Here is a 23,078-nt window from a genome sequence, read left to right as displayed (position 1 = left end):
ACCACTCTAATGTAAAATGGTGATTTGCCACATTAAATGTAAACCTTCTATTAAGCTCAGGAGGCCACTCTTGGACCTCACACATAAGTAGTATAAGCCAGTTAGAGAAGGTTAGCGTGAAATAAGGGAAACCACTTTTGGACCCCCAAACAAACCTCTTTTTTAATAGTTAACATAGGTTATGCACACTTTAAATAGTATGTATGAAATAACATGGTAATAATATATTTATTTATTTGAAATATATCCGACTATCCCCTATTTGGATGTAAACATTAACAATACTTATGAGATGAACATCTTACATGTGGAACAAGAACTATTTCAAAAACCCCTCGTTAGAGCTAAGGGAAATGATATGGAGCCTGGGATATGTAGATTATATGGGAGTCTAAATATATAGTATGAGTTGCAAGAGAGTGTGTCATCTTTTAATGTCAGAGAGAGCAGTACCAGACCCTTTGACAGCCATTTGAGAATCAGCTAGTGGCTCTACTAATGTTATGCAAACACCTCATATTTAAAGCTGGAAATTAAAGACAGTAAGACTAGAGGAGTGCGATAGACGTGGTAATATATAACTATAGCTTAATTATGGAGTATGTTGAGTTCCACTTTCCATGAAATGCATTGGTAGTAGTCATTAAGTGCTGAGTCTATAAATTATGAAGGCCTTATATGCTAATGTTACTTATGTTACTTAAATTGGTGGGTTGTAGTATGCTAATTCCTTGCTCAAAAGATTTACAATGTAGGCTAGACATAGAGAGCTACCCAGACATATAATTATGCAGTTGCTTATAAAAAGGATCCTCAGATGGTGATAAATGTTAGAGCGCACCGCCCCGGCCGCAGGCAGCGCCTCTTAAAGACTAAGAAAAAGGCCCAAGGATCCCTGTCTATGGCAAACATGAAGCAAAATATGAATATTAGTAAAGCCATATGCTGGAGCTGGGATGCTACATATAGGTCTTCTAGGAGACAAAATGTAATTCTAATATAAACAAGCCTAGTGATAGCATTCCAGATAGACCAAAGCTACTGATTGTATTATGGTCAGTATACTAGCCAACATCTCATAGAACCAAGTAAAATCAATGTTGACTACACAATATGATCAGCCTATATGTACTAGAGGGGGGGTGTTTTACCAATAGATCAGTGTAGTTATTGCAATGTAAAGCATATCAATTATATTACCACATATATTCATATAATGAGGTACATATGGAATCTTGAGCTGCCTCTTGATGAGATATCTAAGTGGTTAAACAATGGCATGCTTCAAATTAGGTACCTTCATATAGGAACAGGGTGATGGTGAAAGGGAAAATATTTTTATGTTGTAAAATATCACTAATAGCTATGCAGTTCCACAAAACAGCTATTAAAACTATAAGAACCATGGGTATAGTTTTTTAAGGATACTGGCCTAGGGCCACAAGGAAGGGCTGCACAGTAAAATAGTACACAAGCTCAAAGCACTATTATAACCCCTGTATGATAGTGATAGGGTCATTCTTACAATTGGCAGTTGTCAAACTTAATAGTAAAGTGTAGAGATAAAATATAGAGCTACATTCAAACCCTCCAACCATCAAACCCAAACACCCACCAGTCTCCTTCGAGGTAACCTAGTATAACAGACCTATTGAAAATGGTGGAAACAGTATAAGCATCTAGCAAACAGATGTTTAGAGGGTAACATGGAGTTCCCCTGTATTTCAAGTTATATTGTTCTCATTAGGCTATAGTTACAGTTTATAAACAGTTATAGGGAAGGGGAATTGTGCTTAAGAAATATGTCCACAAACTTGCTAGTCTAATGATATTTAGATAGGCAGTGGGCTATTGTGGCCATTAATAGCGGTCAGATGGTTATCCATAACATACCCGCTGCAGATTTGTACTTGCGGTAGATAAGATTCATCAACCTACACCTGTCCTCATGATCCGGGTGCTAGCCATGTTAACTGCACAGCCCATCGGCTGCTGCTGTGTGTAAAACATTGACCCCTGCAAATACAACATATCCAACAGAAGCAGCGCCATACGAGACAAGCGTCTCTTGTCCTGCCACCTTCGACTACCAAGCACTACCAGGCATCGTGGTCTTGAGGGGATCAGCCCAGTCAGGCCGATAACAGAGAGTGGTGTCAAAGGTGGCTGAAACCGCAAGTGTGATACCGGATCGCTTCTTCCGCCTTGAGTGACTGGAACTGGATTGAAGTTTTCCAGTCTTTTCAGGATGTTCTTCTGGTCCTCAGCCCGGCAAAATCGAGACTCTGCAGGTATTGTATGTAAGACAGGTGCCACATATTCAACATCCATGCATTCAATAGCTCCAGCTTGGCAATACATAGGTGGCATGAGGGATCCTCTTGGCTCCGTAGTGCTTTTTACCTCCGGCTCATCCACTCTAGCTGGTAAAAACACTAACCTCACAGGCGCGGCACTCTGAGGCGATAACAGTTCACCATCCGAGGTATTCACTGTGCTCCGATCATCTGGCATGCTTGTCGGTACCATTAAAGATGCGCTCAAAGTGGTAACTTCTGAGGGAGTATATGAGAGTTTACAGAGTGTCTCAGAAAATTCCTCCCGATAGCGTAGGAGCAAACAGCTTATTTCGTTTAGGAGGTAGATGGGCTCCATAGTAGTTATATTTACCACAGCGGATAGTCAGCTTGCAATATTATGTAGTAGGAAATTTTGCAGTTATTTGTGGAAGGCACTGCACTATAACGACTGGGCCGCGAGGGCTCTCAGCCGGAGGGTTTAGGTGGTAGGCCGCAACCTGTAGAAATTCTCCGGTAGACTGGAACTGACACCTAGTCAAAGAAGTATGTAGATCATTCGAAAGGGCTTTCTCTGCGGTACATAGGTCAGAAGTAGGTACTGCTTGTTGGAGCAATGGAAATAGATTTGTGGTCAAATTATCTCTGAGGTATGGTGCAGCAAACAATCTTGCGACCTGTCATGGCCACCGCCCGGACGTTCCCCCTCTTTGTCTTTTATTCTTACTCCAGGACATGCCTAAACCTTCTACTGATAACATTCTCAGTACTAGGTTTAATTTTATTTGAGGTAAATATATGTTTTATCCATTAGGAATGCCCTTGGCCAGCTTATTAGTTTTTGCTTCATTAGAAAATATACTTATATGATTATATAAGGATCCTGGATGCTGCGGGCACTACTTTTAGTAGCGGTTGGGGATGCTGCGGTCACTACTTTTAGTAGCGGTTGGGCTGATAGGTCTATGTTAGGCCCAGTTTCCCCTCAGAGTACAGTGCTTGTCAGAAGGATGTATTTGGGGTATGGTTTATGATTCTATGGTTTCACCTCATAGGAAATCTTTAATAAATCATCTGTAATCGGTTGCAGGGACGTGTCTTCTGCCTCCCTTTATGGATCTATAATATACTTCTATTTCTTTCATGTAATTAACAAGAGTCCATGAGCTAGTGACGTATGGGATATACATTCCTACCAGGAGGGGCAAAGTTTCCCAAACCTTAAAATGCCTATAAATACACCCCTCACCACACCCACAAATCAGTTTTACAAACTTTGCCTCCAAGGGAGGTGGTGAAGTAAGTTTGTGCTAGATTCTACGTTGATATGCGCTCCGCAGCAAGTTGGAGCCCGGTTTTCCTCTCAGCGTGCAGTGAATGTCAGAGGGATGTGAGGAGAGTATTGCCTATTGAATGCAGTGATCTCCTTCTACGGGGTCTATTTCATAAGGTTCTCTGTTATCGGTCGTAGAGATTCATCTCTTACCTCCCTTTTCAGATCGACGATATACTCTTATATTTACCATTACCTCTACTGATTCTCGTTTCAGTACTGGTTTGGCTTTCTACAAACATGTAGATGAGTGTCCTGGGGTAAGTAAGTCTTATTTTCTGTGACACTCTAAGCTATGGTTGGGCACTTTATTTATAAAGTTCTAAATATATGTATTCAAACATTTATTTGCCTTGACTCAGAATGTTCAACTTTCCTTATTTCCAGACAGTCAGTTTCATATTTGGGATTATGCTTTAATTATCATATTTTTCTTACCTCAAAAATTTGACTTTTTTCCCTGTGGGCTGTTAGGCTCGCGGGGGCTGAAAATGCTTCATTTTATTGCGTCATTCTTGGCGCGGACTTTTTTGGCGCAAAAATTCATTTCCGTTTCCGGCGTCATACGTGTCGCCGGAAGTTGCGTCATTTTTTGACGTTATTTTGCGCCAAAAATGTCGGCGTTCCGGATGTGGCGTCATTTTTGGCGCCAAAAGCATTTAGGCGCCAAATAATGTGGGCGTCTTATTTGGCGCCAAAAAATATGGGCGTCGCTTTTGTCTCCACATTATTTCAGTCTCATTTTTCATTTGCTTCTGGTTGCTAGAAGCTTGATGTTTGGCATTTTTTTCCCATTCCTGAAACTGTCTTATAAGGAATTTGATCTATTTTGCTTTATATGTTGTTTTTTCTCTTACATATTGCAAGATGTCTCACGTTGCATCTGAGCCAGAAGATACTACAGGAAAACCTCTGCCTGCTGGATCTACCAAAGCTAAGTGTATCTGCTGTAAACTTTTGGTAGCTATTCCTCCAGCTGTTGTTTGTATTAAATGTCATGACAAACTTGTTAATGCAGATAATATTTCCTTTAGTGATGTACCATTGCCTGTTGCAGTTCCCTCAACATCTAAGGTGCAGAATGTTCCTGATAACATAAGAGATTTTGTTTCTGAATCCATAAAGAAGGCTTTGTCTGTTATTTCTCCTTCTAGTAAACGTAAAAAGTCTTTTAAATCTTCTCTCTCTACAGATGAATTTTTAAATGAACACCATCATTCTGATTCTTTGGACTCTTCTGGTTCAGAGGATTCTGTCTCAGAGATTGATGCTGATAAATCTTCATATTTATTTAAGATGGAATTTATTCGCTCTTTACTTAAAGAAGTACTAATTGCTTTAGAAATAGAGGATTCTAGTCCTCTTGATACTAATTCTATACGTTTGGATAAGGTTTTTAAAGCTCCTGCGGTTATTCCAGAAGTCTTTCCTGTTCCTAATGCTATTTCTGCAGTAATTGCTAAGGAATGGGATAGATTGGGTAATTCATTTACTCCTTCTAAACGTTTTAAGCAATTATATCCTGTTCCGCCTGACAGATTAGAATTTTGGGACAAAATCCCTAAAGTTGATGGGGCTATTTCTACCCTTGCTAAACGTACTACCATTCCTACGTCAGATGGTACCTCGTTTAAGGATCCTTTAGATAGAAAAATTGAATCTTTTCTAAGAAAAGCTTATCTATGTTCAGGTAATCTTCTTAGACCTGCTATATCATTGGCTGATGTTGCTGCAGCTTCAACTTTTTGGTTGGAAACTCTAGCGCAACAAGTAACAAATCGTGATTCTCATGATATTATTATTCTTCTCCAGCATGCTAATAATTTCATCTGTGATGCCATTTTTGATATTATTAGAGTTGATGTTAGATTTATGTATCTGGCTATCTTAGCCAGAAGAGCTTTATGGCTTAAGACTTGGAATGCTGATATGGCTTCTAAATCAACTCTACTTTCCATTTCTTTCCAGGGAAACAAATTATTTGGTTCTCAGTTGGATTCTATTATTTCAACTGTTACTGGTGGGAAAGGAACTTTTTTACCACAGGATAAAAAGTCTAAAGGTAAAAACAGGGCTAACAATCGTTTTCGTTCCTTTCGTTTCAACAAAGAACAAAAGCCTGATCCTTCGTCCTCAGGAGCAGTTTCAGTTTGGAAACCATCTCCAGTCTGGAATAAATCCAAGCCTGCTAGAAAGGCAAAGCCTGCTTCTAAGTTCACATGAAGGTACGGCCCTCATTCCAGTTCAGCTGGTAGGGGGCAGGTTACGTTTTTTCAAAGAAATTTGGATCAGTTCTGTTCACAATCTTTGGATTCAGAACATTGTTTCAGAAGGGTACAGAATTGGTTTCAAGATGAGACCTCCTGCAAAGAGATTTTTTCTTTCCCATGTCCCAGTAAATCCAGTGAAAGCTCAAGCATTTCTGAATTGTGTTTCAGATCTAGAGTTGGCTGGAGTAATTATGCCAGTTCCAGTTCCGGAACAGGGGATGGGGTTTTATTCAAATCTCTTCATTGTACCAAAGAAGGAGAATTCCTTCAGACCAGTTCTGGATCTAAAATTATTGAATCGTTATGTAAGGATACCAACGTTCAAGATGGTAACTGTAAGGACTATATTGCCTTTTGTTCAGCAAGGGAATTATATGTCCACAATAGATTTACAGGATGCATATCTGCATATTCCGATTCATCCAGATCATTATCAGTTCCTGAGATTCTCTTTTCTAGACAAGCATTACCAATTTGTGGCTCTACCGTTTGGCCTTGCTACAGCTCCAAGAATTTTCACAAAGATTCTCGGTGCCCTTCTGTCTGTAATCAGAGAACAGGGTATTGTGGTATTTCCTTATTTGGACGATATCTTGGTACTTGCTCCGTCTTTACATTTAGCAGAGTCTCATACGAATCGACTTGTGTTGTTTCTTCAAGATCATGGTTGGAGGATCAATTTACCAAAAAGTTCTTTGATTCCTCAAACAAGGGTAACCTTTCTGGGTTTCCAGATAGATTCAGTGTCCATGACTTTGTCTTTAACAGACAAGAGACGTCTAAAATTGATTACAGCCTGTCGAAACCTTCAGTCTCAATCATTCCCTTCGGTAGCCTTATGCATGGAAATTCTAGGTCTTATGACTGCTGCATCGGACGCGATCCCCTTTGCTCGTTTTCACATGCGACCTCTTCAGCTCTGTATGCTGAACCAATGGTGCAGGGATTACACGAAGATATATCAATTAATATCTTTAAAACCGATTGTTCGGCACTCTCTAACGTGGTGGACAGATCACCATCGTTTAATTCAGGGGGCTTCTTTTGTTCTTCCGACCTGGACTGTAATTTCAACAGATGCAAGTCTCACAGGTTGGGGAGCTGTGTGGGGATCTCTGACGGCACAAGGAGTTTGGGAATCTCAGGAGGTGAGATTACCGATCAATATCTTGGAACTCCGTGCAGTTTTCAGAGCTCTTCAGTTTTGGCCTCTTCTGAAGAGAGAATCGTTCATTTGTTTTCAGACAGACAATGTCACAACTGTGGCATACATCAATCATCAAGGAGGGACTCACAGTCCTCTGGCTATGAAAGAAGTATCTCGAATTTTGGTGTGGGCGGAATCCAGCTCCTGTCTAATCTCTGCGGTTCATATCCCAGGTGTAGACAATTGGGAAGCGGATTATCTCAGTCGCCAAACGTTGCATCCGGGCGAATGGTCTCTTCACCCAGAGGTATTTCTTCAGATTGTTCAAATGTGGGGGCTCCCAGAGATAGATCTGATGGCCTCTCATCTAAACAAGAAACTTCCCAGGTATCTGTCCAGATCCCGGGATCCTCAGGCGGAGGCAGTGGATGCATTATCACTTCCTTGGAAGTATCATCCTGCCTATATCTTTCCGCCTCTAGTTCTTCTTCCAAGAGTAATCTCCAAGATTCTGAGGGAATGCTCGTTTGTTCTGCTAATAGCTCCGGCATGGCCTCACAGGTTTTGGTATGCGGATCTTGTCCGGATGGCATCTTGCCAACCATGGACTCTTCCGTTAAGACCAGACCTTCTGTCTCAAGGTCCTTTTTTTCCATCCGGATCTGAAATCCTTAAATTTAAAGGTATGGAGATTGAACGCTTGATTCTTGGTCATAGAGGTTTCTCTGACTCCGTGATTAATACTATGTTACAGGCTCGTAAATCTGTATCTCGAGAGATATATTATAGAGTCTGGAAGACTTATATTTCTTGGTGTCTTTCTCATCATTTTTCTTGGCATTCTTTTAGAATACCGAGAATTTTACAGTTTCTTCAGGATGGTTTAGATAAGGGTTTGTCCGCGAGTTCTTTGAAAGGACAAATCTCCGCTCTTTCTGTTCTTTTTCACAGAAAGATTGCTATTCTTCCTGATATTCATTGTTTTGTACAAGCTTTGGTTCGTATAAAACCTGTCATTAAGTCAATTTCTCCTCCATGGAGTTTGAATTTGGTTTTGGGAGCTCTTCAAGCTCCTCCGTTTGAACCTATGCATTCATTGGACATTAAATTACTTTCTTGGAAAGTTTTGTTCCTTTTGGCCATCTCTTCTGCTAGAAGAGTTTCTGAATTATCTGCTCTTTCGTGTGAGTCTCCTTTTCTGATTTTTCATCAGGATAAGGCGGTGTTGCGAACTTCTTTTGAATTTTTACCTAAAGTTGTGAATTCCAACAACATTAGTAGAGAAATTGTGGTTCCTTCATTATGTCCTAATCCTAAGAATTCTAAGGAGAAATCATTGCATTCTTTGGATGTTGTTAGAGCTTTGAAATATTATGTTGAAGCTACGAAATCTTTCCGTAAGACTTCTAGTCTATTTGTTATCTTTTCCGGTTCTAGGAAAGGCCAGAAAGCTTCTGCCATTTCTTTGGCATCTTGGTTGAAATCTTTAATTCATCTTGCCTATGTTGAGTCGGGTAAAATTCCGCCTCAAAGATTTACAGCTCATTCTACTAGGTCAGTTTCTACTTCCTGGGCGTTTAGGAATGAAGCTTCGGTTGACCAGATCTGCAAAGCAGCAACTTGGTCCTCTTTGCATACTTTTACTAAATTCTACCATTTTGATGTATTTTCTTCTTCTGAAGCAGTTTTTGGTAGAAAAGTTCTTCAGGCAGCGATTTCAGTTTGAATCTTCTGCTTATGTTTTTTGTTAAACTTTATTTTGGGTGTGGATTATTTTCAGCAGGAATTGGCTGTCTTTATTTTATCCCTCCCTCTCTAGTGACTCTTGTGTGGAAAGATCCACATCTTGGGTAGTCATTATCCCATACGTCACTAGCTCATGGACTCTTGTTAATTACATGAAAGAAAACATAATTTATGTAAGAACTTACCTGATAAATTCATTTCTTTCATATTAACAAGAGTCCATGAGGCCCACCCTTTTTTTGTGGTGGTTATGATTTTTTTGTATAAAGCACAATTATTCCAATTCCTTATTTTATATGCTTCGCACTTTTTTTCTTATCACCCCACTTCTTGGCTATTCGTTAAACTGATTTGTGGGTGTGGTGAGGGGTGTATTTATAGGCATTTTAAGGTTTGGGAAACTTTGCCCCTCCTGGTAGGAATGTATATCCCATACGTCACTAGCTCATGGACTCTTGTTAATATGAAAGAAATGAATTTATCAGGTAAGTTCTTACATAAATTATGTTTTCCATAACCTCTGCTTGTACTGGCTTGGCTGTTTGCTACTTGTTTGTGAGTGCCTATTGAATAGTGCTGTTGTGCTTTCTGCCATAATTTTTTTCTTCTTCAAGACTGAAGTTTTAGTAAAAATATTATCTATTGGATTTCTGTCCTCAGATGTTACAGGGACTTGTACTGCAGCCTTCTACTGTGGGATTCTGTTATTTCCTACAAAATCTTATCTGCAATACCTGTATCTGCACTGGATGGACTCTCCTCTAGATACTGCTGCATCTGCATAGCCAGTGGAGGGGTGCTTTAGCACACACACACTGCTCAGAGGCTATTTGTAGGTACTCAGTCAGGTACAACATAGCCAGGGCACTAACTCATGACACACATTTTTGCCTATTATGTAGTTTCTGCATTCTTTATGCTGTTTTCACACATTACAGACTATACTGAATGGCTTTTTTTAACTCTCTGGCAGCTCTGTGGAGATTTTGTTTTTTTTAGCACCTTTCTGTAATAGGTGTTTGGCCCTTTTTTTTGGCATTTGTGCAATCAACAGTTTGGTTGTGGACTCTCTAGTTTGTAGGGGATGTGTTTTTTGATGGGGTTTTAATGCTTATTTTGCTCAGTACAGAAAATGTTTGGGTATTTTGCCATTTTCTGTTTTGCCCACTCTCTGGCAGTTAGCCTCTACACCTCAACATCCCAGACTTTTCAAATATCCTGAGGCCTACATCAGTCTAGGTAAGCTGGTTGCTAGAAAGGGATGAGTACTCATTCAAAATGCTGCCATGGTGGTTTATTTAGCATTTTCAGTCTGCAGTCTGTTTTTGTTTTTTAGTGCATTTAACACTAAGCTTAAAGAGTGTCTGAACATTTATACAAGGCTCTCTGCTTGGTTTTTTTCATAATCTGTATACTGTTTTTATTATGTATTATGGAACAAAAACTGTCCCCACTGTTTGTACAATACAGATTAAGCTGTGTATCTCTATTTTATGCAATCAGCCATAATAGTTTACTTACTATTGGGAATTTTTGTTCAGGGAGCTTAAAATGTTGTTTTTCCCTGTATATAATTTCAGTGTGTATAAGGTTCTGAATAGCTCAGTAAGGTAGCATATTGAACTAAGAACCAGGAGACACACATTTTAATCCAGTACAGCAACACTGCTCAGCAACCTCACACATAACCTGATTTGGTTATTATACTGTTAATGTGAGTTAGGTCATATGGACATTTAAGTCATTTATTTATCTAGATTGTTCTGCGACCATCCCTGAAATTATGTAATATCAGCACAAATCTGGGGATTTACCTTAATCTGTTGTATTTGTGCAGAATGTCTCATCTGCCAAAAAGATTTCTGTGTTGCTGGGAAAAAAACTGTGATGGTTGCCTTATGTTATAGTTTATATGTAATTATTACATTTATATCTATCTGCAATTATGAAGATTATTTATAAGTATGTATAATATACTGTTAATTTTTAAGTGATTAAGGAATGCAGAATTTTGAGTGCCTAGGGCAGCACAAAACCTAAATACGCCCCTGCTAAGATAGATATAAAGCTTATTTCCTGGAAAGGTTTATTTCTTTTGGCTATTTTATCTGCTAGAATGTCTAAGTCGTCTGCACTTTCTTCTGATCCTCCTTATCTGTTTTTTCATAAGGATAAAGCTGTTTTGAGAACTTATTTTGATGTTCTGCCTAAAGTTGTTTCTTCTGACAATATCAGTAGGAAAATTTTAGTTCCTTCCCTTTTCCCTTATCCTAAGAAGTCTTCAGAGAGACTTCATAACTTTAATGTTGTCTGGGCTCTGAAATATTATCTTGAGGTTACTAAAGATTTCAGACAAACTTCTGATTTGTTCTTTTTTTTTAGGCAAGTACAAAGGACGGAAAGTGTTTTCTGTGGCTCTGGCTTCTTGGAATAAGCAATTAATTAATATGGTTTATGTAGACGCGGGTCAAACTCCTCCTAAGTGTATTACAGCTCATCCTGGGCATTCAAGAATGAGGCGTCTGTGGAACAATTTTGCATGGCAGCTTCTTGGTCATCTTTGCATGGCAGCTTCTTGGTCATCATTGCATATTTTTACTAAATCCTACCATTTTTTATGTTTTTGATTAATCTGAATATGCTTTTGGTAGGAAAGTGCTTCAGGCAGTTGTTTCTGTCTAGGACTCAGTTTTCTGTTATATAAAATTATGTAAAAAATATTTTTTCTGTTTTTGGGTGAATTTTTTTAATGGTTAAAGGGACACTGAACTCAATTTTTTTCTTTCATCATTCAGATAGAGCATGACATTTTAAGCAACTTTATAATTTACTCATATTATCAAATGTTCCTTATTCTCTTGGTATCTTTATTTGAAATGCAAGAATGTAAGTTTAGATGCCGGACCAATTTTGGTGAACAACCTAGGTTGTCCTTGCTGATTGGTGGATAAATTCATCCACCAATCAAAAACTGCTGTCCAGAGTCTGAACCAACAAAAAAGCTTAGATGCCTTATTTTTCAAATAAAGATAGCAAGAGAATGAAAAATCATTGATAATAGGAGCAAATTAGAAAGTTGCTTAAAATTGCACGCTCTATCTGAATCACGAAAGAAAAAAATTGGGTTCAGTGTCCCTTTAAAGGATGTTTGATCCCTCCCTTTTCTCATCAATTACTCATGGCCTTTGCCACAGCTTGGGTATTAGTTCTCAGAAGCAATTGATTGTGGACTCTTATCATCTATATGAAAGAAAACATAATTTATCTTACCTGATAAATTCCTTTCTTTCATGATAAGAGTCCACGAGACCCGCCCTGATTTTTGTTATATTATTTTACGTTCTATGTTTGGCACATCCTTTTTTACCATTTTCCTCAATTTATTTTGCTCTTTTTCATTCTCACCTCTGTCAGCTTGCATGTATATGTCAGACTGATTACTATAGAGAGTTTAATATAGAGCTCTGAGGTTTGGGAATCTGTGCATCCTAGTGGCAGGAAAGGTAATTAAAATTAATAATGGATTGTAGACTTATCACCATGAAAGAAAGGAATTTATCAGGTAATATATACATTATGTTTCTCATTTACTTTTATTATCTGATTTGCTTGGTTCTCTTGCTATCATGTTTAAAATAATACCTAGGTAGGCTCAGGAGCAGCAAAGCACTACTGAGAGCTAGCTACTTATTGATGGCTGCACATATATGTATGCCTCTGGTCATTGGCTTATTTGATGTGTTCAGATAGCTCCCAGTAGTGAACTTCTGTTCCTTCAACAAAGAATATCAATAGAACAAAGCAAAAAAGTGATAATAGAAGTAAATGGAAAGTTGTTTAAATTTGTTATCTAAATCACAGAAAAATCACAATCCCTAAAATTGTTTTCCATCACAAAATTAATAATAGTATTCTCTTGGCTTCACACAGTGGTTCCCAAAGTGGGCAGTACCACCCCCTGGGGCGAGGTGGGATTACCAAGTGGATAGCTAATAGGTACAAGAAGTGGAAAGTGGAGGGTTGCTGGGATTAATTACCCTTGTGCATAAGAAGTGGCAGAGGTTGCTATTGGGCACCTCCAAGCACGATTATTTTAATTTACTGCTCTTTATCCAAGATGCCTAAAGGGAAATAACTTTCTCACTTTTATTTGAAATTTTACCACACTCTGCTTTCAAGTCTTTTCCTTTTATAATAGTTTGAGTTTTATCTCTGACGGTGATAGATTGCAGTCACTTGTACAGAAAGCTTGCATTATTTGTTTAACCAGTTCTGCACATTAGCACTTATTAACATTAACTGCATAGTTCAGAATTAATGTGTAATAGCAGGAAACAGAGCAAAGGGCTGTTCTGCATGTTTGAATAACTCTGCACACAGTAGTTGGTCGATGTTTTTCTAGTCTTCTGTTTGCTGCCATTGTAACTTGTGTGGTGTTGATTACATAACACTTTGGTACTTAGAATATACTTTTCATAAAGTCTGTTTATTGTTGCAGTACAACTGTGCTCTGTGAAAGAAATCAACTCCAGATCTCTAAACATGTTGATTTCAAAGTACTTCTGCTAAGTGGTATGGAACCAGGCATTGAGGAACTAGTATCACTTCATCAATCACATTCAAATTTTTCTTAATAAAGAAGTAATTACTAAGGGCTAAATCATGTACGAGTGGTGCACTAACTGTGGCGGTCAATAAGGGATATATTGCGTCTTTTAGTGTGCGTTAGAAGTAGCGTGCATATTACGAGCTGAAAGCAAACGTGTTCGCTTGAGCGCAATTGAATTTAAGGCGCGTCTAGTTAGTACGACTTCAGAGCTCTGGTTAACTATGACGCGAGACAAAAAAGTTGAACAAAACACATCAAATATATGTTGCACAGTTCTACTCATGATAACACTGTCTAATAAAAAATATTTTTAAAAAAAAGGTATACAAAAGGTATAAGGGCTCAAACATATAAGGTCTCAGGTGTTAGAAGAAAAAGAAAAGGGCTTTAAAGGGACACTGAACTAAACAAAATTTTCTTTTGTGATTTAGATAGAGCATGCAATTTTAAGTAACTTTTGTAATTTTACTCCTATTATCTTCATTCTCTTTGTATCTTTATTTGAAAACAAGAATGTAAGTTTAGATGCCAGCCCATTTTTAGTAAACAACCTGGGTTGTTCTTGCTTATTGGTGGATAAATTCACCCACCAATAAACAAGTGCTGTCCAGGGTCTGAAACAAAAATTGGCTGACTCCTTAGCTTAGAGACCTTCTTTTTCAAATAAAGATAGTAAGAGAACGAAGAAAAAATGATAATAAATTAGAAAGTTGCTTAAAATTGCATACTCTATCTGAATCACGGAAAAAAATTTGGGTTCAGTGTCCCTTTAACACAGAGATACACATACATACATACATACATACACACACATGTATAATGTGTGTGTGTGTGTGTGTGTGTACATATGTATTTATATGTGATTTATGTATTTACAGACATATATACACATATAAACACATAAATACATATGTGTGTGGGTCTCTCTCTCTCTCTCTCTCTCTCTCTCTCTATATATATATATATATATATATATATATATATATATATATATATATATATATGTGTGTGTGTTTATCAGAGCCCTTTGCAGTCAAGTAGCTGAAAACATGAAAAAACATAATTTATGTAAGAACTTACCTGATAAATTCATTTCTTTCATATTAGCAAGAGTCCATGAGCTAGTGACGTATGGGATATACATTCCTACCAGGAGGGGCAAAGTTTCCCAAACCTCAAAATGCCTATAAATACACCCCTCACCACACCCACAATTCAGTTTAACGAATAGCCAAGAAGTGGGGTGATAAAAAAGTGCGAAAGCATATAAAATAAGGAATTGGAATAATTGTGCTTTATACAAAAATCATAGCCACCAACAAAAAAAGGGCGGGCCTCATGGACTCTTGCTAATATGAAAGAAATGAATTTATCAGGTAAGTTCTTACATAAATTATGTTTTCTTTCATGTAATTAGCAAGAGTCCATGAGCTAGTGACGTATGGGATAATGACTACCCAAGATGTGGATCTTTCCACACAAGAGTCACTAGAGAGGGAGGGATAAAATAAAGACAGCCAATTCCTGCTGAAAATAATCCACACCCAAAAATAAAGTTTAACGAAAAACATAAGCAGAAGATTCAAACTGAAACCGCTGCCTGAAGTACTTTTCTACCAAAAACTGCTTCAGAAGAAGAAAATACATCAAAATGGTAGAATTTAGTAAAAGTATGCAAAGAGGACCAAGTTGCTGCTTTGCAAATCTGGTCAACCGAAGCTTCATTCCTAAACGCCCAGGAAGTAGAAACTGACCTAGTAGAATGAGCTGTAATTCTTTGAGGCGGAGTTTTACCCGACTCAACATAGGCAAGATGAAATAAAGATTTCAACCAAGATGCCAAAGAAATGGCAGAAGCTTTCTGGCCTTTTCTAGAACCGGAAAAGATAACAAATAAACTAGAAGTCTTACGGAAAGATTTCGTAGCTTCAACATAATATTTCAAAGCTCTAACAACATCCAAAGAATGCAACGATTTCTCCTTAGAATTCTTAGGATTAGGACATAATGAAGGAACCACAATTTCTCTACTAATGTTGTTGGAATTCACAACTTTAGGCAAAAATTCAAAAGAAGTTCGCAACACCGCCTTATCCTAATAAAATGAAGCATTTTCAGCCCCCGCGAGCCTAACAGCCCACAGGGAAGAGTCAAATTTTTGAAGGTAAGAAAAAATGATTAAATCAAATGCATTATCCCAAATATGAAACTGACTGTCTGAAAAATAAGGAAAGTTGAACATTCTGAGTCAAGGCAAATAAATGTTTGAATACATATATTTAGAACTTTATAAACAAAGTGCCCAACCATAGCTTAGAGTGTCACAGAAAATAAGACTTACTTACCCCAGGACACTCATCTACATGTTTGTAGAAAGCCAAACCAGTACTGAAACGAGAATCAGCAGAGGTAATGGTATATATAAGAGTATATCGTCGATCTGAAAAGGGAGGTAAGAGATGAATCTCTACGACCGATAACAGAGAACCTATGAAATAGACCCCGTAGAAGGAGATCACTGCATTCAAATAGGCAATACTCTCCTCACATCCCTCTGACATTCACTGCACGCTGAGAGGAAAACCGGGCTCCAACTTGCTGCGGAGCGCATATCAACGTAGAATCTAGCACAAACTTACTTCACCACCTCCATCGGAGGCAAAGTTTGTAAAACTGAATTGTGGGTGTGGTGAGGGGTGTATTTATAGGCATTTTGAGGTTTGGGAAACTTTGCCCCTCCTGGTAGGAATGTATATCCCATACGTCACTAGCTCATGGACTCTTGCTAATTACATGAAAGAAATCATATTTATGTAATATTCATATTTAATAAAGTGTCATACTGTGTATTTACTGTAAACATTTCACATTCCAATGTTTTTCCCTTAGGGGGATATGTTTTATGTATTTTCAATAGATATTCCTATATACTGTGTGTGTGTGTTTGTATATATATATATATATATATATATATATATATATATATGTATATGTATATATGTATGTGTATATATAAACACAGAAATGGACTGCACTCTCAAACTGAACCCGGGTACACATCCTATGACCCTGCAAAATGCACAGCCCTAGGTGCTCAATAGCACTCACAGCCAGCTGCACAGCCTCCCGGGACCCAGGCAGTTAACCCCAGACAAGTCTGGGTGCAAAGCCTATAGGAAAACTTAAAAAAACAAATTAATTCGTGAAAGTCTGGCACTCAGTTGCAAGCACATAGCTAAGGTTAAAAGCAATAAATGGAAGCTTTAGTTACCGCATCTGGCCAAAAGGGTCAAGCCCCGGAACCACGTCAAGGTCTCTATCCTCCTGGGTACTTACCCACAGCAAAACAATACATGCTCTCTATCAAACAAATTGGCAACCACATAAGGCCTTAGCTAATCTCCCTAGACACATACAAAACAAGGAAAAGGACTACACTCTCAAACTAGACCGGGTACACATCCTATGACCCTGCAAAAAGCACACCCCTAGGTGCTCAATAGCACTGACAGCAAGCTGTACAGCCTCCAGAGACCCAGGCAGTTAACCCCAGACAAGTCTGGGTGCAAAGCCCATAAGGAAAATTACAAAACAAATTAATCAACACCACACACACACAAAGTCTGGCACTCACTTGCAAGTACACAGATAAGATTAAAAGCAAAAAAATGGAAGAGTTAGCTACCGCATCTGGCCAAAAGGGTCAAGCCCAGGCACCACATCAAGGTCTGTTATATATAGGTCTCATATATAGACATATATTTTACATTTTTATTTATATATATATATATATATATATATATATATATATATATATATATATATATATATATATATATATATACAGTATATGTGTATATATATACAGTATATGTGTATATATATATATATATATATATATATATATATACAGTATATGTATATGTGTATATATATATACACACAGTATCTCACAAAAGTGTGTACACCCCTTAAATTTTTGTAAACATTTTATTATATCTTTTCATGTGACAACACTGAAGAAATGACACTTTGCTACAATGTAAAGTAGTGAGTGTACAACCTGTATATCAGTGTAAATTTGCTGTCCCCTCAAAATAACTCAACACACAGCCATTAATGTTGAAACCGTTGGCAACATAAGTGAGTACACCCCTAAGTGGAAATGTCCAAATTGGGCCCAATTAGCGATTTTCCCTCCCTGGTGTCATGTGACTCGTTAGTGTTACAAGGTATCAGGTGTGAATGGGGAGCAGGTGTGTTAAATTTGGTGTTATCGCTCTCACATTCTCTTATACTGGTCACTGAAAGTTCAACATGGCACCGCATAGCAAAGAACTCTCTGAGGATCTGAAAAAAAGAATTGTTGCTCTACATAAAGATTGCTTAGGCTATAAGAAGATTGCCAAGACCCTGAAACTGAGCTGCAGCACGGTGGGCAAGACCATACAGCGGTTTCACAGGACAGGTTCCACTCAGATCAGGCCTTGCCATGGTCTACCAAAGAAGTTGAGTGCACATCCTCAGCGTAATATCCAGAGGTTGTCTTTGGGAAATAGACGTATGAGTGCTGCCAGCATTGCTGCAGAGGTTAAAGGGGTGGGGGGTCAGCCTGTCAGTGCTCAGACCATATGCCACACACTGCATCAAATTGGTCTCATGGCTGTCGTCCCAGAAGGAAGCCTCTTCTAAAGATGATGCACAAGAAAGCCTGCAAACAGTTTGCTGAAGACAAGCAGACTAAGGACATGGATTACTGGAACCATGTCCTGTGGTCAGATGAGACCAAGATAAGCTTATTTGGTTCAGATGGTGTCAAGTGTGTGTGGTGGCAGCCAGGTGAGGAGTACAAAGACAAGTGTGTCTTGCCTACAGTCGAGCATGGTGGTGGGAGTGTCATGGTCTGGGCCTGCCTGAGTGCTGCCAGCACTGCGGAGCTACAGTTCATTGAGAGAACCATGCATGCCAACATGTACTGTGACATACTGAAGCAGAGCATGATCCTTTTTCTTCAAAGACTGGGCCGCAGGGCAGTATTCCAACATAACAACCCCAAACACACCTCCAAGACGACCACTGCCTTGCTAAAGAAGCTGAGGGTAAAGGTGATGGACTGGCCAAGCATGTCTCCAGATCTAAACCCTATTGAGCATCTGTGGGGCATCCTTAAACGGAAGCACGAGGTCTTTAACATCCACCAGCTCCTTTATGTCGTCATGGAGTAGTGGAAGAGGACTCCAGTGGCAACCTGTTAAGCTCTGGTGAACTCCATGCCCAAGAGGGTTAAGGTACAAAAATGTGAGGGGTGTACTCACTTTTGTGAGATACTGTATATATTTATTTATTTAAGAATAAATAGAACATATTCTGCTAAGTGAAGAACATTGGAATGTGGGCTCTTCTGGCAGTGGTGAGGTCCCAGGGTATTGCTGTGGCACCTTATCTAGACGACATTCTAGTTCAAGCGCCATCTTTTCATCTAGAAAGATCTCATACCGAGATGTTGTTGTCTATTCTACGTTCCCACGGGTGGAAAGTGAATCTGGGAAAGAGTTCCATTGTTCCAGATACAAGGGTTTGTTTCTTGGGAACAATCATAGATTCCCTGTCCATGAAGATCTTTGACGAACGTCAGAAAATCCAAGCTTCATGTTTCTTGCCTGTCTTTCCAGTCTGCTATTCGTCCATATGTGGCTCAATGCATGGAGGTGATTGGACTGATGGTTGCCTCTATGGACATCATTCCTTTTGCTCGGTTCCATCTGAGACCTCTGCAGTTATGCATGCTCAGTCAATGGAACGGGGGACCACTCTGATCTCTTGCAGAAGATCAATTTGGATTCCCCAAAAAGAGTCTTACTCTCATGGTGGGTTTCACAGGACCATCTGTCTCAGGCACATGCTTTCTGATGCCTTTCTGAATGATTGTTACCACGGATGCCAGCCTGTTAGGCTGGGGAGCAGTTTAGGATTTCTTAAAGACACAGGGTCTGTGGACTCCAGAGGAGTTGTCTTTTCCAATAAACATCTTGGAGTTGAGAGCAAATTTCTATGCTTTAATAGCTTGGTCTCAACTAGCTTTGGTCCGATTTTTCAGATTTCAGTCGGACAACATCACCTTGGTGGCCTATATCAATCACAAGGGAGGAACTCTGAGTTTCTTGGCAATGAAGGAGGTGTCTTGCATTCTCCAGTGGGCGGAGTCTCACGATTGCCATCTCTCTGCCATCCAAATACCAGGGGTGGACAACTGGGAGGCTTTTCATCCCGGAGAGTGGGTTCTCCACCCAGAGGTTTTCACAATGATAACTCTCAGGTTGGGGGGTTTCCGGAGGTGAATCTGATGGTGTCTCGTTAAAACGCCAAGCTTCCAAAGTACGGTTCCAAGTCGAGAGATCCTCAAGCCGTTCTGGTAGATGCTCTAGCGGTTCCTTGGAGCTTCAACCTAGCATACCTGTTTCCTCAGTTTGCGTTGCTTCCACAAGTAATTTCTCACATCAAAAAGGAGAGATCTTCTGTGATTCTAAAAGCTCCTGCATGGCCTTGCAGGATCTGGTTCGCGGATCTGGTGTTGATGTCATCTCTTCTGCCGTGGAGGTTACCTTTTAGGAAGGACCTTCTACTTCAGGGTCCCTTTCTTCATCCAAATCTAGTTTCTCTGAAGCTGACTGCTTGGAGTTTGAACGTCTAAGTTTGACTAGACGTGGCTTCTCTGAGAAAGTCATAGATGCTATGCTTCAGGCTCGCAGAATTTACCATAGGGTATGGTGTAAATACCTTCATTGGTGGGATTCAAAAGGTTTTTCTTGGAACAAAGTAAGGGTTCCTCGAAATTTGGCTTTTCTTCAGAAGGGCCTGTAGATAAGTTTGTCAGTCAGTACTTTGAAGGGTCAGATTTCTGCTCTGTCTATTCTTCTGCATAAATGTCTGGCAGTTCTGCCAGATGTTTAGTCTTTTGTTCAGGCCTTGCTGAGAATCAGGCCTGTGTTTAAATCTGTTGCTCCTCCTTGGAGTCTTAACCTTGTTCTTAGAGTTTTGCAGCAGGCTCTGTTTGAGCCGATGTATTCTGTTAGTAATAAATTACTATCTTGGAAGGTTTTATTTCTTCTTGCTATTTCTTCTGCTAGCAGAGTTTCCGAACTTTCGGCTCTGCAGTGTGATTCCCCTTACCTTGTTTTTCATGCTGATAAGGCGGTCCTTCGTACTAAGCTGGGGTTTCTCCCTAAGGTAGTGTCGGATCGCAATATTAATCAGGAAATTGTTGTTCCTATCCCTTCTTCCCTGAAAGAACGTCTTTTGCATAACTTTGATGTTGTGTGTGCTCTTAAATTTTACCTTTAAGCAACTAAAGATTTGTTTATTGTTTTCTCCGGTAAGCGTAGGGGGTTAGAAGGCAACTTCTACCACTCTATCTCTCTGGTTGAGAAGTGTTATCCGTTTAGCTTAGGAGACAGCTGGACAGAAGCCTCCTGAGGGAATTACGGCTCATTACACTAAAGCTGTTACATCTTCATGGGCTTTTAAAAATGAAGCTTCTGTGGAGCAAATCTGTAAGGTGACCGGTCCGCTATTCATACTTTTTCCAAATTCTACAAATTTGATACTTTTGCCTCAGCTGAGGCTTATTTCTCCAACATTGGTGTGTCGGTCCACGGCGTCATCCATTACTTGTGGGAAATGTTCTCCCCCACAGGGAAAGGCAAGGAGAGCACACAGCAAGAGCTGTCCATATAGCTCCCCCTCTGGCTCCGCCCCCAGTCATTCTCCTTGCCGCTCTGAACAAGTAGCATCTACCACGGGGATGGTGAGGAGTTTGTGGTGTTAGTTGTAGTTTTTTATTCTTCTATCAAGAGTTTGTTATTTTAAAATAGTGCTGGCTTGTACTATTTACTCTATAACAGAAAAGTGATGAAGATTTCTGTTTAAGAGGGCTATGATTTTAGCACAAGTAACTAAAATCCATTACTGTTACCACGCAGGACTGTTGAAACAAGAGAACTTCAGTTGGGGGTAACAGTTTGCAGACTCATCTGCTTCAGGTATGACTAGTCTCCTAACAACACAGGCTAATGCTAGATGACAGTCATTTTTCCCCTCAGGGGAAACGGTAAGCCATTTTTCTTTCACCTCAGCAAAAAAGATAACAGGCTTCCCCTTTTTGTTTTTTATGCTGGTAGACACTGTTAGGGGCTAAATCGATTGGTTTTTATTACAATATTATACCATTTGAAATATTTTATAAGCTCACATACACTTGGGAACGTTTTTTATTGATCTGGCTTGTTTTAGACACCTAAATCTAGTCAGGAAGGCCCCTTCACTCTAGTGTGCTGAGGGAGGAAACCTCATTTTGGCACTTCAGCTGTGCAGTTGAATTTCAAGGCAGTGCATGCAGATTCATGTGAGAGGGTCCTGTGGTTCAGAAAGTGACTCCAAAAGGCTTTTTTCTGTGAATGGTGACCCCTAAGGAAGGTAAAAAGCTGCAGCAAGGCTGTAGCTGGGATTGTGGTGTGTAAAAACGGTTAAATCCAACAATTAGCTCCGGTTTTAAGAGCTAGAGTCTCCATATTTGATGTGCAATACTTTCTAAGCATTAAGACACTGGGGTCCAAATTTCAGAAAAATCGGATATTGCCTTCATAGTTTTTTGAACATTCAGAAATAAATGTGTCATTTTATTATTTAAAGAGACAGTAACGTTTTTGTTTAAAATCGTTTTTATTGCATTGTTTGCCTGCCTAAATTTGTTTAACATGTCTGTTCCATCAGATAACCTATGTTCTGTGTGTATAGAGACAAATGTGGTTCCCCCTTCGAGTGTTTGTGATAATTGCGCCATAACGTCCAAACAAAATCAGGACAGCTCTGTTATTTTTCATAATGTTGCCCAAGATGATTTATCTAATGAAGGTAGTGGGGATAGCTCTACATACTCTCCTTCTGTGTCTACACCAGCTTTGCCCGCGCAGGCGACACCTAGCGCGCCAGTGCTTATTTCTATGCAACAATTATCAGCAGTAGTGGATAATTCTATAGCAAATCTTTTATCCAAACTGCCAGTTTTTCAGAGAAAGCGTGATTGTTCAGTTTTAAATACAGATAAAAAGGATGAACAATCAGACGCTGACGATGCCTTATCTATTTTACCCTCACATCAGTCGGAATTGGCTGTGAGGGAAGGGCTGTCTGAGGGTGAAATTTCAGACTCAGGAAAAATTTCTCAACAGGCAGAACCTGATCTAGTGGCATTTAAGTTTAAGCTAGAACATCTCCGCGCTTTGCTTAAGGAGGTATTAGCTACTCTGGATGACTGTGATTCCATGGTAGTACCAGAGAAGTTGTGCAAATTGGACAAATTTTTAGAGGTCCCAGTGCACGACGACGCTTTTCCAATACCTAAGAGGGTAGCGAACATAGTGGAAAAGGAGTGGGAGAAGCCAGGTGTACCCTTTGCCCCACCTCCTATATTTAAGAAAATGTTTCCCATAGTAGACCCTAGAAGGGACGCATGGCAAACGGTCCCGAAGGTTGAGGGAGCTGTTTCAACACTAGCGAAGCGCACAACTATTCCTATAGAGGACAGCTGCGCTTTCAAAGATCCTATGGATAAAAAATTGGAAGGATTGCTTAAAAAGATTTTTGTTCAGCAAGGGTTCATCCTTCAACCAGCTACGTG

The 23,078-nt window shown here is 39.4% G+C and overlaps 2 protein-coding genes across 2 annotated transcripts in view; one reads left to right on the top strand and one right to left on the bottom strand.

The window, feature by feature from the left end:
* DOCK1 (dedicator of cytokinesis 1) overlaps positions 1–23,078 on the top strand; it is an 827,740-nt gene that overhangs the window by 450,098 nt on the left and 354,564 nt on the right. The window lies entirely within an intron of this gene.
* The window catches only part of INSYN2A (inhibitory synaptic factor 2A), a 75,560-nt gene that overhangs the window by 38,319 nt on the left and 14,163 nt on the right, over positions 1–23,078 (bottom strand). The gene's annotated exons all lie outside the window — the stretch shown is intronic.

This window comes from Bombina bombina, chromosome 9 (genome assembly GCF_027579735.1).
Source record: "Bombina bombina isolate aBomBom1 chromosome 9, aBomBom1.pri, whole genome shotgun sequence".
NCBI classification, from domain to species: Eukaryota; Metazoa; Chordata; class Amphibia; order Anura; family Bombinatoridae; genus Bombina; species Bombina bombina.
This window is presented reverse-complemented; position numbering and strand designations above follow the sequence as displayed.